Source organism: Carassius gibelio, chromosome B3 (assembly GCF_023724105.1).
Source record: "Carassius gibelio isolate Cgi1373 ecotype wild population from Czech Republic chromosome B3, carGib1.2-hapl.c, whole genome shotgun sequence".
NCBI lineage: Eukaryota > Metazoa > Chordata > Actinopteri > Cypriniformes > Cyprinidae > Carassius > Carassius gibelio.
In genome coordinates this window covers 3662495-3680284 of record NC_068398.1, presented here as the reverse complement: position 1 = coordinate 3680284, position 17790 = coordinate 3662495, and the positions used below count along the sequence as shown (strand labels likewise).

At 36.3% G+C, this 17790-nt stretch overlaps 3 long non-coding RNA genes across 3 annotated transcripts in view; 2 read left to right on the top strand and 1 right to left on the bottom strand.

The window, feature by feature from the left end:
- The window catches only part of LOC127952258 (uncharacterized), a 130748-nt gene that overhangs the window by 64153 nt on the left and 48805 nt on the right, over window positions 1-17790 (bottom strand). The window lies entirely within an intron of this gene.
- LOC127952257 (uncharacterized) overlaps window positions 5607-17790 on the top strand; it is a 42170-nt gene continuing 29986 nt past the window's right edge. The window contains exon 1 of the long non-coding RNA XR_008152885.1: window positions 5607-5698. This is a non-coding gene — a long non-coding RNA (uncharacterized LOC127952257). The remainder of the gene's footprint in view (window positions 5699-17790) is intronic.
- Window positions 8424-17076, top strand: LOC127952260 (uncharacterized). Its single transcript, XR_008152888.1, has 3 exons — window positions 8424-8651; window positions 14278-14339; window positions 16803-17076. It is a non-coding gene; the product is annotated as an uncharacterized LOC127952260 (long non-coding RNA).

Here is a 17790-nt window from a genome sequence, read left to right as displayed (position 1 = left end):
TTACACTTGCTATATATGTCAGAGGTCACATGCTTCTGGACCAACTTGGGGTTAAGTGTCTTGCTCAGCGAAACATCGGTGTCTCACGGTGGATTCGAACCCGGGTCGCTCGCACCGATGGCGTGTGTCTTATCCACTGCGCCAACAACACCACTACGTCTGTTGGAAATGTCTGTTTGAACAAAATGGAAAACTTTGACTCAATGAGATTTAAAATGTAACTTTGTTTTTTATTTTTTAGGCATGAATTCACTTAAATTTTGCATGTTGTTTAGAATGAGATTATGCATTATTTTACACAGTTTTGATAATTTGCGGGCTTTCTGTTTGTCTTTGGTCTTTGGGTCTTTGGGTACACTACGTAAAGAACGTATTTTAAAATAACTGGTTTATAGTTGTTCAAATACAATTGTTCAATATTTTTTTGATAATTATTGACCTTCAGAGTCTAGAGAATTGTACTTAATTGGTTTTATTGATTTTCAGCTTAAAACCTTGGACTAGTTTGCCAAAGTAACTTTTTTAAATAATCTTGAATATTTAATTAGGAGTTTTATCGACAACATTGATCCAAGAGGCAAAGTTGTTCAGAATGAGGAGATCTATCATATGATCTAGTGTTTGCGTGAATATATGAGTATTTTTAACCAATTTGAGGCCATTTACCATATAAATCTTGTGTTTCTGAGACCTTTTCTACTGTTATAGCGCCACCTATTGTCCGATCTCCATGAAACTTTGCATGATTGTTCAGAGACATCTGCTCCATGTTTTCTCCTAGTTTTGTAAAGTTTTGAGTTTCTGTTGAGGTTTTATAGGCTTTTGTTTGTATGTGGCCACGCCCCTTTTATTAATGACCTGGTTACAGCTAACCAAAGGACAAAATTCAACATTTTTTTGATAACTATTGATCTAGAGAGTCCAGAGAATATTACTGCAGTGGTTTGGTTCTGATTGGGTGAAAAACCTAGGACTAGTTCGCAAAAGTAGGTTTTTAACATATTTGTGAATAATTAATGAACAATTTGATTGACAGCCATGGTTCTTGAGGCAAAGTTGTGCACCATGAGGAGATCTATCAAATGATATACATATTGTGTGAATCTATGTCACGCCACGTGATTACTGAGCCAAAAAATCTCATTAGCGCCAACTAGTGGCCGATTTCTTTCAAAATTCTTACAGACCTTTAGGGCCCTAAGTCGAACGTGCCTACCGAGTTTCGTTCCGATTGACCTCTGTTAACCTTGTCAAAAAGGTGCTTACATTTCATTGGCCAATGGCGGCCATGTTTTTTCAGATTCGCCTATATCCTCATAGACCCTTGTGTCACATGGGACAATGACATGGCATACAAATTTTCAAGTCGATCAGGCTAACGGTTGTGTAGTTATAGCCATTTCTATGTTTTTACCTCTTATAGCGCCACCAAGTGGCAGAGCTGTGCAATTCTTTTTAATTTGACCAAAGTTTTAGCTTATCAAAATGTGTACAAAGTTTGGTTAAGATATCTCATTTCGTTCACGAGTTCTGGCCTTTTGAATGAAATTGGTCCTCGACTTGTGAAGGTATTAGCGCCCCCTTGCAGCAGTGAGTGGAAATTTCTAATTGTTTTTGATAATTATTGATAATGACTGTCCATAGAACATTTCTGCACTGGTCTTGATCCGATTGGGTGAAAAACCTAGGACTAGTTTGCAAAAGTAGGTTTGGGCTATAGGTCGATTTTACGGGAAAACGGTGCGTCGTAGAGTAAAAAAAGGCGCAGAGCAATTTTGTTCCTTTTAACCCAAGGATGCAAAATATATAAAGTTTTTGAGTCTACGTCAAGTGGTTTAGGAGCTATGGCCAAAAATGTCTGAAAATTTAGTTTTTTGTGCTGTAGCGCCCCCGTTAGGCCGATTGGGCCGGGTCTTTGCGCCTGAGTAGCGAGCCAGACTACTACAATCTGGCCAAGTTTCAGCTCTCTAGCCCTTACGGTTTGGGCTGCACGATCAGTTTTAGGGAAGAATAATAATAATAATAATAATAATAATAATAATAATAATAATAATAATAAAAATCCTAACAAAAACAATAGGGTTTCAGCACTTCGTGCTTGAACCCCTAATAATAATAATAATTAAAGCTGCAAGCAGCATTTACCGGGGTTCAAGCACATTAAGGCCTCTGAGGTGGTCTGAGCCAACCTGGATGCATGGATGACATTTAAACGCATCCAAAATGGAGAACAGGTTAACAGACAGACACACACACTGAAAGTAAATGATTAGACTAATATATGTATACTCTATAAGCATATGCACACACACACACACACACACAGAAAGACACACATATACATGCACAAACATTTTGTTGCAGATATAGGTATTTGAAATAAGTGATAGGTGACAATAAACTTATTGCAAGTCTTCTCTTTTTAAGAGTTTAGATGTCATTTTCAGGTTAAACTGTAATCACAATGTGGCAAAATAGTAAAAACTGATATATCTGTAAGAACAAAATGGAAAACATTGACTCAATGAGATTTAAAATGTTATAACAGTTAATTTATTAATGTTTTGGCATGAATTCATGAAAACAGTACTGTTTAACTAGCTGAATGAGCCCATTAGTGGTCTTCCGCTGCCATCTAGTGGTTATAAATTGCATTTACTCAAACAACACTGTGTTTTAAAACATAGCTGTTATAGTGTTGTAATTTTTTTTTGCCCAATCTCTCTTAAATTTTGCATGCTTGTTTAGAATGAAATCATGCATTATTTTACACAGTTTTGATAATTTGTGGGCTTTCTGTTTGTATTAATAGGCCTTTGTGTACACTATGCAAATAACATATTATAAAATTATTGGTTTATGGTTGTCCAAATGCAATTGTTCAACATGTTTTTGATAATTATTGACCTTCAGAGTCTAGAGAATTGTACTTCAGTGGTTTTATTGATTTTCATCTTAAACCCTATCACAAGTATGCCAAAGTAACTTTTTTAAATAATCTTGAATATTTAATTAACAGCTTTATTGACAACATAGGTCCCAGAGGCAAAGTTGTTCAGAATGAGGTGATCTATAATATGATATGAAGATTTAGTGTTTTTTGAGTGAATATATGAGCATTTTAAAACAATTTGAGGCCATTTACCATCTAAATATTGTGTTTTGAGACCTGTTGTACTGTTATAGCGCCACCTATGGTTCGATCTCCATGAAACTTTGCATGCTTGTTAAGAGTCACCTGTTACATGTTCTCACTGAGTTTCATAAAGTTTTGAGTTTTCCTTCAGGTTTTATAGGCTTTGGGGTATGTTTGGCCACACCCCTTTTTCTAAATTACCCTGTTACAGCTAACCAAAGGACAAAATTCAACATTTTTTTAATAATTATTGATCTAGAGAGTCCACAGAATATTACTGCAGTGGTTTGGTTCCGATCGGACAAAAAACCTAGGACTAGTTCGCAAAAGTAGGTTTTTAACATATTTGTGAATAACAATTGAACGATTTGATTGACAGCAATGGTTCTTGAGGCAAAGTTGTGCATTATGAGGAGATCTATCAAATGATATGCATATTGTGTTGATATGTGAAACACCACGTGATTACAGAGCCATAAAACTCGTTAGCGCCAACTAGTGGCCGATTTCTTTCAAAATTCTTACAGACCTTAAGGTTCATGAGTCGAACGTACCCAGTGAGTTTCGTTCCGATCAACATCCGTTAACCCTTTCAAATAGGTGCTTAAAATTGTTTGGCCAATGGCGGCCATGTTTTTTGAGATATGCAAATGTCCTCATAGGTACTTGTGCCCCTTCAGACCTAGACACTGCATACCATTTTTCAAGTCGATCGAGACAACGGTTGCTTAGTTATAGCCATTTATGTGTTTTTTCTTTTTATAGCGCCCCCAAGTGGCAGAGGTGCGCATTTTTTTTTATTTGACCAAAGATTGAGCTCATAGATATGTATATCGAGTTTGGTTAAGATATCTCATTTCATTCATGAGTTATAGCCTGTTGCGTAAAATTGGTCCTCGACTTTCGAACATTTTGGCATCCCATTACGACAGTGAGTCGAAATTTCTACTTTTTTTTGATAATTATTGATATTCACTGGACAGAGAACATTTCTGCAGTGGTTTGGTTCAGATTGGGTGAAAAACCTAGGACTAGTTCGCAAAAGTAGGTTTTGGACATACGTCAAGTTTGCGAAAAAACGAGGCCTCCTAGACCCAAATTCAGAGTGACCGTTTTTAATTTCGCATGACCCACGGATTCCAGAAATGTAAAATTTTTGGCTCTATCACTAGCGGTTTAGGAGCTATTAGCAAAAACGCATTTTTGATCACTGTAGCGCCCCCTATTGGCCAATTGGGCTGAGACTTTGATAGGTTCTCCCCAAATTGAGCTCTATCATCTGACCAAGTTTCAAGTCTCTAGGCCTTACGGTTTGGGCTGCACGTTCAGTTCTAGGGCAGAAGAATAATAATAATAATAATTAAAGCTGCAAGCAGCATTTACGGGGTTCAAGCATTTAAGGCATCTTAGGTGGTCAGAGCCAACCTGGACGTATGGATGACCGTTAAACACATCCAAAATGGAGAATAGGCTAACAGACAGACACACACACTGAAATAAAATGATTAAACTCGTTTTTAAGATTTTAGATGTCATTTTCAGGTTTCACTGTAATCATAATGTGGCAAAATTTTAAAAACTGATATGTCTGAATGAACAAAATGGAAAACTTTAACTCAATGAGATTTGAAATGTTGTAAGAGTGTTTTTTTTATTGTTTAGGCATTAATTCATACATCTTTTCAACTGTACTGTTTAAGTTAGCTGAATGAGCCCATTAGTGGTTTTCCGCTGCCATCTAGTGGTTATAAATGGCAATTTCTCATACATCAATGTGTTAATCCTTTATAACTCTTAGTGTGTTTTTGCCCAATGTTTCTTAAATATGGCATGCTTGTTTAGAATGAAATTATGCATTATTTTACAAATTTTTTATAATTTGTGGGCTTTCTGTTTGTATTAATAGGCCTTTGTGTACACTATGCAAATAACATATTATAAAATTACTAGTTTATAGTTGTCCAAATGCAATTGTTCAACATGTTTTTGATAATTATTGACCTTCAGAGTCTAGAGAATTGTACTTCAGTGGTTTTATTGATTTTCAGCTTATACCTTATCACTAGTTTGCCAAAGTAACTTTTTCAAGTAATATTGAATATTTAATTAACAGCTTTATTGACAACATTGGTCCCAGAGACAAAGTTGTGAAGAATGAGGAGATCTATCATATGATTTGAAGATCTAGTGTTTTTGAGTGAATATATGAGCATTTTCAAACAATTTGTGGCCATTTACCATATAAATCTTGTGTTTTGAGACCTTTTCTACTGTTATAGTGCCATCTATGGTCTGATCTCCATAAAACTTTGTATGCTTGTTAAGAGTCACTTGTTACACGACTTCACTGAGTTTCATAAAGTTTTGAGTTTTCGTTTAGGTTTTATAGGCTTTGGGGTATGTTTGGCCACACCCCTTTTTCTAAATTACCCCTTTAACGTTAACCAAAGTACAAAATTCAACATTTTTTTGATAATTATTGATCTAGAGAGTCCACAGAATATTACTGCAGTGGTTTGGTTCCGATCGGGCAAAAAACCTAGGACTAGTTCGCAAAAGTAGGTTTTTAACATATTTGTGAATAACAATTGAACGATTTCATTGACAGCAATGGTTCTTGAGGCAAAGTTGTGCATTATGAGGAGATCTATCAAATGATATGCATATTGTGTTGATATGTGAAACACCACGTGATTACAGAGCCATAAAACTCGTTAGCGCCAACTAGTGGCCGATTTCTTTCAAAATTCTTACAGACCTTAAGGTTCATGAGTCGAACGTACCCAGCAAGTTTCGTTCCGATCAACATCCGTTAACCCTTTCAAATAGGTGCTTAAAATTCTTTGGCCAATGGCGGCCATGTTTTTTGAGATATGCAAATGTCCTCATAGGTACTTGTGCCCCTTCAGACCAAGACACTGCATACCAATTTTCAAGTCGATCGAGCGAACGGTTGCCTAGTTATAGCCATTTATGTGTTTTTTAAATCTCATTGCGCCCCCAAGTGGCAGAGCTGCGCAATTTTTTTGATTTCACCAAAGATTGAGCTCATACATATGTGTACCAATTTTGGTAAAGATATCTCATTCCGTTCAAGAGTTATAGTCAAAATAGCATTTGGCTAACGTTAGCATAGACGCTTTTTGGTGTACTGTTTCGCGTAAGTATTGAAATTTCAACTTTTTTTTGATAATTATTGATATTGAGTGTCCAGGGAATATTTCTGAAGTGGTTTGGTTCTGATTGGTTGAAAATCCTAGGACTAGTTCGCAAAAGTAGGTTTCGGATATAGCTCGATTTTGCGAGAAAACGGTGCGTCGTAGACCCCAAAAATGCGCCATACACTTTTGTTCGGGCTAACCCAAGGATTGCAACGATGCCATGTTTTTGAGTCTACGGCTAACGTTTTACGATTTACGGCCCAAAATGTCAAATTTTTTTGTTTTTTGCGCTGTAGCGCCCCCATTTGGCCGATTGGGGTGAGACTTTGTCAGAATGTCCCCTCGGGGAGCTCTACATTCTGGCCAAGTTTCAGCTCTCTAGGCCTTACGGTTTGGTCTGCACAATCAGTTTTAGCGGAGAAAAATAATAATAATAAAAAAAATCCTTACAATTACAATAGGGTTTCAGCACTGCGTGCTTGAACCCCTAATAAAAATCCTAACAATTACAATAGGGTTTCAGCACTGCGTGCTTGAACCCCTAATAAAAATCCTAACAAATACAATAGGGTTTCAGCACTGCGTGCTTGAACCCCTAATAATAATAATAATAATAAAAATCCTAACAAATACAATAGGGTTTCAGCACTGCGTGCTTGAACCCCTAATAAAAATCCTAACAATTACAAGAGGGTTTCAGCACTGCGTGCTTGAACCCCTAATAATTAAAGCTGCAAGCAGCATTTTACCGGGGTTCAAGCACATTAAGGCCTCTGAGGTGGTCAGAGCCAACCTGGATGCATGGATGACAGTTAAACACATCCAAAATGGAGAACAGGCTAACAGACAGACACACACACTGAAAGTAAATAATTAGACTAATATATTAATACTCTATAAGCATATGCACACACACACACACACACACACACACACACACAAAGACACACATATACATGCACAAACATTTTGTTGCAGATATAGATATTTGAAATAAGTGATAGGTGATAATAAACTTATTGCAAGTCTTCTCTTTTTAAGAGTTTAGATGTCATTTTGAGGTTAAACTGTAATCATAATGTGGCAAAATTTTAAAAACTGATATATCTGTATGAACAAAATGGAAAACATTGACTCAATGAGATTTAAAATGTTATAACAGTTCATTTTTTAATGTTTTGGCATGAATTCATGAATCCTTTCAACAGTACTGTTCAACTTTACTGAATGAGCCCATTAGTGGTCTTCCGCTGCCATCTAGTGGTTATAAATTGCATTTACTCCAAGAACACTGTGTTTTTAAACATAACTGTTATAGTGTTATTTTTTTTATGCCCAATCTCTCTTAAATTTTGCATGCTTGTTTAGAATGAAATTATGCATTGTTTTACACAGTTTTGACAATTTGTGGGCTTTCTGTTTGTATTAATAGGCCCTTGTGTACACTATGCAAATAACATATTATAAAATCACTGGTTTATAGTTGTCCAAATGCAATTGTTCAACATGTTTTTGATAATTATTGACCTTCAGAGTCTAGAGAATTGTACTTCAGTGGTTTTATTGATTTTCATCTGAAACCCTATCACTAGTATGCCAAAGTAACTTTTTAAAATAATCTTGAATATTTAATTAACAGCTTTATTGACAACGTTGGTCCCAGAGGCAAAGTTGTTCAGAATGAGGAGATTTATCAAATGATATGAAGATTTAGTGTTTTTGAGTGAATATATGAGCATTTACAAACAATTTGAGGCCATTTACCATATAAATCTTGTGTTTTGAGACCTTTTCTACTGTTATAGCGCCACCTAAGGTCTGATCTCCATGAAACTTTGCATGCTTGTTAAGAGTCACCTGTTAAATGATTTCGCAGAGTTTCATAAAGTTTTGAGTTTTCGTTTAGGTTTTATAGGCTTTGGGGTATGTTTGGCCACACCCCGTTTCCTAAATTATCCCTTTACAGCTAACCAAAGGACAAAATTCAACATTTTTTAATAATTATTGATCTAGAGAGTCCACAGAATATTACTGCAGTGGTTTGGTTCCGATCGGACAAAAAACCTAGGACTAGTTCGCAAAAGTAGGTTTTTAACATATTTGTGAATAACAATTGAACGATTTGATTGACAGCAATGGTTCTTGAGGCAAAGTTGTGCATTATGAGGAGATCTATCAAATGATATGCATATTGTGTTGATATGTGAAACACCACGTGATTACAGAGCCATAAAACTCGTTAGCGCCAACTAGTGGCCGATTTCTTTCAAAATTCTTACAGACCTTAAGGTTCATGAGTCGAACGTACCCAGTGAGTTTCGTTCCGATCAACATCCGTTAACCCTTTCAAATAGGTGCTTAAAATTGTTTGGCCAATGGCGGCCATGTTTTTTTGAGATATGCAAATGTACTCATAGGTCCTTGTGCCCCCTCAGACCAAGACACTGCATACCAATTTTCAAGTCGATCGAGGCAACGGTTGCCTAGTTATAGCAATTTATGTGTTTTTCCTATCTTATAGCGCCCCCAAGTGGCAGAGATGCGCAATTTTTTTTATTTGACCAAAGATTGAGCTCATACATATGTGTAACAAGTTTGGTGAAGATATCTCATTCCGTTCAAGAGTTATAGTCAAAATAGCATTTGGCTAACGTTAGCATAGACGCTTTTTGGTGTACTGTTTCGCGTAAGAATTGAAATTTCAACTTTTTTTTGATAATTATTGATATTGAGTGTCCAGGGAATATTTATGAAGTGGTTTGGTTCTGATTGGTTGAAAATCCTAGGACTAGTTCGCAAAAGTACGTTTCGGATATAGCTCGATTTTGCGAGAAAACGGTGCGCCGTAGACCCCAAAAAGGCGCCGTGCACTTTTGTTCGGGCTAACCCAAGGATTGCAACAATGCCATGTTTTTGAGTTTATGGCTAACGGTATACGATTTACGGCCAAAATGTCCAAAATTTTTGTTTTTTGCGCTGTAGCGCCCCCGTTAGGCCGATTGGGCCGGTTCTTTGTATCTGAGTAGCGAGCAAGACTACTACGATCTGACCAAGTTTCAGCTCTCTAGGCCTTACGGTTTGGGCTGCACGTTCAGTTTTAAGGCGGAAGAATAATAATAATAATAATAATTAAAGCTGCAAGCAGCATTTTACCGGGGTTCAAGCACATTAAGGCCTCTGAGGTGGTCAGAGCCAACCTGGATGTATGGATGACAGTTAAACACATCCAAAATGGAGAACAGGCTAACAGACAGACACGCACACTGAAAGTAAATGATTAGACTAATATATGTATACTCTATAAGCATATGCACACACACACACACACACACACACACACAAAGACACACAAAGATACACATATACATGCACAAACATTTTGTGGCAGATATAGGTATTTGATAAAAAGTGATAGGTGACAATAAGCTTATTGCAAGTCTTCTCTTTTTTTAGAGTTTAGATGTCATTTTCAGATTAAACTGTAATCATAATGTGGCAAAATTGTTAAAACTGATACATCTGTATGAACAAAATGGAAAACATCAATTCAATGAGATACAAAATGTTATAACAGTTAATTTATTAATGTTTTGGCATGAATTCATAAAAACAGTACTAGCTGAAAGAGCCCATTAGTGGTCTTCCGCTGCCATCTAGTGGTTATAAATTGCATTTACTCAAACAACACTGTGTTTTAAAACATAACTGTTAAAGTGTTGTTGTTGGGTTTTTTTGCCCTATCTCTCTTAAATGTTGCATGCTTGTTTAGAATGAAATTATGCATTACTTTACACAGTTTTGATAATTTGTGGGATTTCTGTTTGTATTAATAGGTCTTTGTGCCTCTGGGGTGGTCTCGGCCAACCAGGATGTATGGATGACATTTAAATACATCCAAAAGACAGACACACACACACTGAAATTAAATGATTAAAATAGTTTTTAAGAGTTTAGATGTCATTCAGGTTTCACTGTAATCACAATGTGGCAAAATTGTAAAAAATGATGTGTCTGTATGAACAAAATGGAAAACATTGATTCAATAAGATGTAACATGTTATAACAGTTAATTTATTAATGTTTTGGCATGAATTCATGAATCCTTTCTACAGTACTGTTCATTTTAACTGAATGAGCCCATTAGTGGTCTTCCGCTGCCATCTATTGGTTATAAATTGCATTTTACTGAAACAACACTGTGTTTCTAAACATAACTGTTATAGTGTTGTTATTTTTTTTATTTTTGCCCAATCTCTCTTAAATTTTGCATGCTTGTTTAGAATGAAATCATGCATTATTTTACACAGTTTTGATCATTTGTGGGATTTCTGTTTGTATTAATAGGCCTTTGTGTACACTATGCAAATAACATAATATAAAATTACTGGTTTATAGTTGTCTAAATGCAATTGTTCAACATGTTTTTGATAATTATTGACCTTCAGAGTCTAGAGAATTGTACTTCAGTGGTTTTATTGATTTTCATCTTATACCCGATCACTAGTTTGCCAAAGTACCTTTTTAAAATAATCTTGAATGTTTAATTAACAGCTTTATTGACAACGTTGGTCCCAGAGGCAAAGTTGTTCAGAATGAGGATATTTATCAAATGATATAAAGATTTAGTGTTTTTGAGTGAATATATGAGCATTTACAAACAATTTGAGGCCATTTACCATATAAATCTTGTGTTTTGAGACCTTTTCTACTGTTATAGCGCCACCTATGGTCTGATCTCCATGAAACTTTGCATGCTTGTTAAGAGTCACAAGATAGATGATTTCACCGAGTTTCATAAAGTTTTGAGTTTTCGTTAAGGTTTTATAGGCTTTGGGGTATGTTTGGCCACACCCCTTTTTCTAAATTACCCCTTTACAGCTGACCAAAGGACAAAATTCAACATTTTTTTAATAATTATTGATCTAGAGAGTCCACAGAATATTACTGCAGTGGTTTGGTTCCGATCGGACAAAAGACCTAGGACTAGTTCGCAAAAGTAGGTTTTTAACATATTTGTGAATAACAATTGAATGATTTGATTGACAGCAATGGTTCTTGAGGCAAAGTTGTGCATCATGAGGAGATCTATCAAATGATATGCATATTGTGTTGATACGTGAAACACCACGTTATTACAGAGCCATAAAACTCGTTAGCGCCAACTAGTGGCCGATTTCTTTCAAAATTCTTACAGACCTTAAGGTTCATGAGTCGAACGTACCCAGCGAGTTTCGTTCCGATCAACATCCGTTAACCCTTTCAAATAGGTGCTTAAAATTGTTTGGCCAATGGCGGCCATGTTTTTTTTAGATATGCAAATGTCCTCATATGTACTTGTGCCCCTTCAGACCGAGACATTGCATACCAATTTTCAAGTCGATCGAGGCAACAGTTGCCTAGTTATAGCCATTTATGTGTTTTTTCTATCTTATAGCGCCCCCAAGTGGCAGAGATGCGCAATATTTTTGATTTGACCAAAGATTGAGCTTATACATATGTATACTGAGTTTGGTGAAGATATCTCATTCCGTTCAAGAGTTATAGTTAAAATAGCATTTGGCTAACGTTAGCATAGACGCTTTTTGGTGTACTGTTTCGCGTAAGAATTGAAATTTCAACTTTTTTTTGATAATTATTGATATTGAGTGTCCAGGGAATATTTATGAAGTGGTTTGGTTCTGATTGGTTGAAAATCCTAGGACTAGTTCGCAAAAGTAGGTTTCGGATTTAGCTCGATTTTGCGAGAAAACGGTGCGTCGTAGACCCCAAAAAGGCGCCGTGCACTTTTGTTCGGGCTAACCCAAGGATTGCAACAATGCCATGTTTTTGAGTCTATGGCTAACGGTTTACACTTTACGGCCAAAATTGTCCAAAATTTTTGTTTTTTGCGCTGTAGCGCCCCCGTTAGGCCGATTGGGCCGGTTCTTTGTATCTGAGTAGCGAGCAAGACTACTACCATCTGACCAAGTTTCAGCTCTCTAGGCCTTACGGTTTGGGCTGCACGTTCAGTTTTAAGGCGGAAGAATAATAATAATAATAATAATTAAAGCTGCAAGCAGCATTTACGGGGTTCAAGCATTTAAGGCATCTTAGGTGGTCAGAGCCAACCTGGACGTATGGATGACCGTTAAAGACATCCAAAATGGAGAATAGGCTAACAGACAGACACACACACTGAAATTAAATGATTAAACTCGTTTTTAAGATTTTAGATGTCATTTTCAGGTTTCACTGTAATCATAATGTGGTAAAATTTTAAAAACTGATATGTCTGTATGAACAAAATGGAAAACTTTAACTCGGTGAGATTTGAAATGTTGTAACAGTGTTGTTTTATTGTTTAGGCATTAATTCATACATCCTTTCAACTGTACTGTTTAAGTTAGCTGAATGAGCCCATTAGTGGTTTCCGCTGCCATCAAGTGGTTATAAATGGCAATATCTCATACATCAATGTGTTAATCCTTTATAACTCTTAGTGTTTTTTTGCCTAATCCCTCTTAAATGTTGCATGCTTGTTTAGAATGAAATTAGGCATTATTTTACACAGTTTTGATCATTTGTGGGCTTTCTGTTTGTATTGATAGGCCTTTGTGTACACTGTGACAAGAACATACTATACATCACTGGTTTATAGTTGTCCAAATGCAATTGTTCAACATGTTTTTGATAATTATTGACCTTCAGAGTCTAGAGAATTGTACTTCAGTGGTTTTATTGATTTTCAGCTTAAAGCCTTGGACTACTTTGCCAAAGTAACTTTTTTAAATAACCTTGAATATTTCATTAACAGCTTTATTGACAACATTGGTCCCAGAAGTTGTTCAGAATGAGGAGATCTATCATATGATATGAAGATCTAGTGTTTATGTGAATATATGAGCATTTTCAGACAATTTGAAGCCATTTACCATATAAATCTTATGTTTTGAGACCTTTTTTACTGTTATAGCGCCACCTATGGTCCGATCTCCATGAAACTTTGCATGCTTGTTAAGAGTCACCTGTTACATGTTTTCAACAAGTTTCATAAAGTTTTGAGTTTTCGTTTAGGTTTTATATGCTCTTGGGTATTTTGGTCACGCCCCTTTTCTAATTTAGCCAGTTATAGCTAACCAAAAGACAAAATTCAATATTTTTTTGATAATTATTGATCTAGAGTGTCCAGAGAAAATTACTGCAGTGGTTTGGTTTCGATCAGGTAAAAAACCTAGGACTAGTTCGCAAAAGTAAGTTTTTAATATATTTGTGAATAACAATTGAACGATTTGATTGAAATCTTCGCTCCTTGAGGCAAAGTTGTTCACAAAGAGGAGATATATCATATGATATGAAGATCTAGTGTTTGTGTGAATGTATGAACATGTTCTACAAATTGTGATCATTTTCTATTGAAAATGTGTGTTATTGAGGCTTTTTCAACTGTTAAAGCGCCACCTATGATCCGATCTCCATGAAACTTTGCATGCTTGTTAAGAGTCACGTGTTACATGTTTTCACCAAGGTTCATAAAGTTTTGAGTTTTCGTTTAGGTTTTATAGGCTTTGGGGTATGTTTGGCCATCCCCCTTTTCTAAATTACCCATTTAAAGCTAACCAAAGTACAAAATTCAACATTTTTTTGATAATTATTGATCTAGAGAGTCCACAGAATATTACTGCAGTGGTTTGGTTCCGATCGGACAAAAAACCTAGGACTAGTTCGCAAAAGTAGGTTTTTAACATATTTGTGAATAACAATTGAACGATTTGATTGACAGCAATGGTTCTTGAGGCAAAGTTGTGCATTATGAGGAGATCTATCAAATGATATGCATATTGTGTTGATATGTGAAACACCACGTGGTTACAGAGCCATAAAACTCGTTAGCGCCAACTAGTGGCCGATTTCTTTCAAAATTCTTACAGCCCTTAAGGTTCATGAGTCGAACGTACCCAGCGAGTTTCGTTCCGATCAACATCCGTTAACCCTTTCAAATAGGTGCTTAAAATTGTTTGGCCAATGGCGGCCATGTTTTTTGAGATATGCAAATGTCCTCATAGGTACTTGTGCCCCTTCAGACCAAGACATTGCATACCAATTTTCAAGTTGATTGAGCCAACGGTTGCCTAGTTATAGCCATTTATGTGTTTTTTAAATCTTATTGCGCCCCCAAGTGGCAGAGATGCGCAATTTTTTTTGTTTGACCAAAGATTGAGCTCATACATATGTGTACCAAGTTTGGTGAAGATATCTCATTCCGTTCAAGAGTTATAGTCAAAATAGCATTTGGCTAACGTTAGCATAGACGCTTCTTGGCGTACTGTTTCGCGTAAGAATCGAAATTTCAACTTTTTTTTGATAATTATTGATATTGAGTGTTCAGGGAATATTTCTGAAGTGGTTTGGTTCCGATTGGTTGAAAATCCTAGGACTAGTTCGCAAAAGTAGGTTTCGGACATAGCTCGATTTTGCGAGAAAACGGTGCGTCGTAGAGCAAAAAATGCAGCTGTGCACTTTTGTTCGGACTAACCCAAGGATTGCAACGATGCCTTGTTTTTGAGTCTACGGCTAACGGTTTACGATCTGCGGCCAAAAATGTCCAAAATTTTTGTTTTTTGCGCTGTAGCGCCCCCGTTAGGCCGATTGGGCTGAGACTTTGATAAGTTCTCCCCAAAATGAGCTCTACGATCTGTCCAAATTTCAGCTCTCTAGGCCTTACGGTTTGGGCTGCACGTTCAGTTCTAGGGCAGAAGAATAATAATAATAATAAAAATCCTAACAATTACAAGAGGGTTTCAGCACTGCGTGCTTGAACCCCTAATTAAAGCTGCAAGCAGCATTTACCGGGGTTCAAGCACATTAAGGCCTCTGAGGTGGTCTGAGCCAACCTGGATGCATGGATGACAGTTAAACACATCCAAAATGGAGAACAGGCTAACAGACAGACACACACACTGAAAGTAAATGATTAGACTAATATATGTATACTCTATAAGCATATGCTCTCACACACACACACACACACACACACACACACACACACAAACAAAGACACACATATACATGCACAAACATTTTGTTGCAGATATAGGTATTTGAAATAAGTGATAGGTGATAATAAACTTATTGCAAGTCTTTTCTTTTTAAGAGTTTAGATGTCATTTTCAGGTTAAACTGTAATCATAATGTGGCAAAATTTTAAAAACTGATATATCTGTATGATCAAAATGGAAAACATTGACTCAATGAGATTTAAAATGGTATAACAGTTCATTTTTTAATGTTTTGGCATGAATTCATGAATCCTTTCAACAGTACTGTTCAACTTTACTGAATGAGCCCATTAGTGGTCTTCCGCTGCCATCTAGTGGTTATAAATTGCATTTACTCCAACAACACTGTGTTTTTAAACATAACTGTTATAGTGTTATTTTTTTTTGCCCAATCTCTCTTAAATTTTGCATGCTTGTTTAGAATGAAATTATGCATTATTTTACACAGTTTTGATAATTTGTGGGCTTTCTGTTTGTATTAATAGGCCTTTGTGTGCACTATGAAAAGAACATATTATAAAATGACTGGTTTATAGTTGCCCAAATGCAATTGTTCAACATGTTTTTGATAATTATTGACCTTCAGAGTCTAGAGAATTGTACTTCAGTGGTTTTATTGATTTTCAGCTTAAACCGTATCACAAGTATGCCAAAGTAACTTTTTAAAATAATCTTGAATATTTAATTAACAGCTTTATTGACAACATTGGTCCCAGAGGCAAAGTTGTTCAGAATGAGGAGATGTATCATATGATATGAAGATTTAGTGTTTTTGAGTGAATATATGAACATTTTCAAACAATTTGAGGCCATTTACCATATAAATCTTGTGTTTTGAGACCTTTTCTACTGTTATAGCGCCACCTATGGTCCGATCTCCATGAAACTTCGCATGCTTGTTAAGAGTCACTGGTTACATGATTTCACTTAGTTTCATAAAGTTTTGAGTTTTCCTTTAGGTTTTATAGGCTTTGGGGTATGTTTGGCCACACCCCTTTTTCTAAATTACCCTGTAACAGCTAACCAAAGGACAAAATTCAACATTTTTTTAATAATTATTGATCTAGAGAGTCCACAGAATATTTCTGCAGTGGTTTGGTTCCGATTGGACAAAAAACCTAGGACTAGTTCGCAAAAGTAGGTTTTTAACATATTTGTGAATAACAATTGAACGATTTGATTGACAGCAATGGTTCTTGAGGCAAAGTTGTGCATTATGAGGAGATCTATCAAATGATATGCATATTGTGTTGATATGTGAAACACCACGTGATTACAGAGCCATAAAACTCGTTAGCGCCAACTAGTGGCCAATTTCTTTCAAAATTCTTACAGACCTTAGGGTTCATGAGTCGAACGTACCCAGTGAGTTTCGTTCCGATCAACATCCGTTAACCCTTTCAAATAGGTGCTTAAAATTGTTTAGCCAATGGCAGCCATGTTTTTTGAGATATGCAAATGTCCTCATAGGTACTTGTGCCCCTTCAGACCAAGACACTGCATACCAATTTTCAAGTCGATCGAGTCAACGGTTGCCTAGTTATAGCCATTTATGTGTTTTTTCTTTTTATAGCGCCCCCAAGTGGCAGAGGTGTGCAATTTTTTTTATTTGACCACAGATTGAGGTCATAGATATGTATACCGAGTTTGGTTAAGATATCTCATTTCATTCATGAGTTATAGCCTGTTGCGTAAAATTGGTCCTCGACTTTCGAACATTTTGGCATCCCATTACGACAGTGAGTCGAAATTTCTACTTTTTTTTGATAATTATTGATATTCACTGGACAGAGAACATTTCTGCAGTGGTTTGGTTCAGATTGGGTGAAAAACCTAGGACTAGTTCGCAAAAGTAGGTTTTGGACATACGTCAAGTTTGCGAAAAAACGAGGCCTCCTAGACCCAAATTCAGAGTGACCGTTTTTAATTTCGCATGACCCACGGATTCCAGAAATGTAAAATTTTTGGCTCTATCACAAGCGGTTTAGGAGCTATTAGCAAAAACGCATTTTCGATCACTGTAGCGCCCCCTATTGGCCAATTGGGCTGAGACTTTGATAGGTTCTCCCCAAATTGAGCTCTATCATCTGACCAAGTTTCAAGTCTCTAGGCCTTACGGTTTGGGCTGCACGTTCAGTTCTAGGGCAGAAGAATAATAATAATAATAATAATTAAAGCTGCAAGCAGCATTTACCGGGGTTCAAGCACATTAAGGCCTCTGAGGTGGTCTGAGCCAACCTGGATGCATGGATGACATTTAAACACATCCAAAATGGAGAACAGGCTAACAGACAGACACACACACTGAAAGTAAATGATTAGACTAATATATGTATACTCTATAAGCATATGCACACACACACACACACACACACACACACAGAAAGACACAAATATACATGCACAAACATTTTGTTGCAGATATAGGTATTTGAAATAAGTGATAGGTGACAATAAA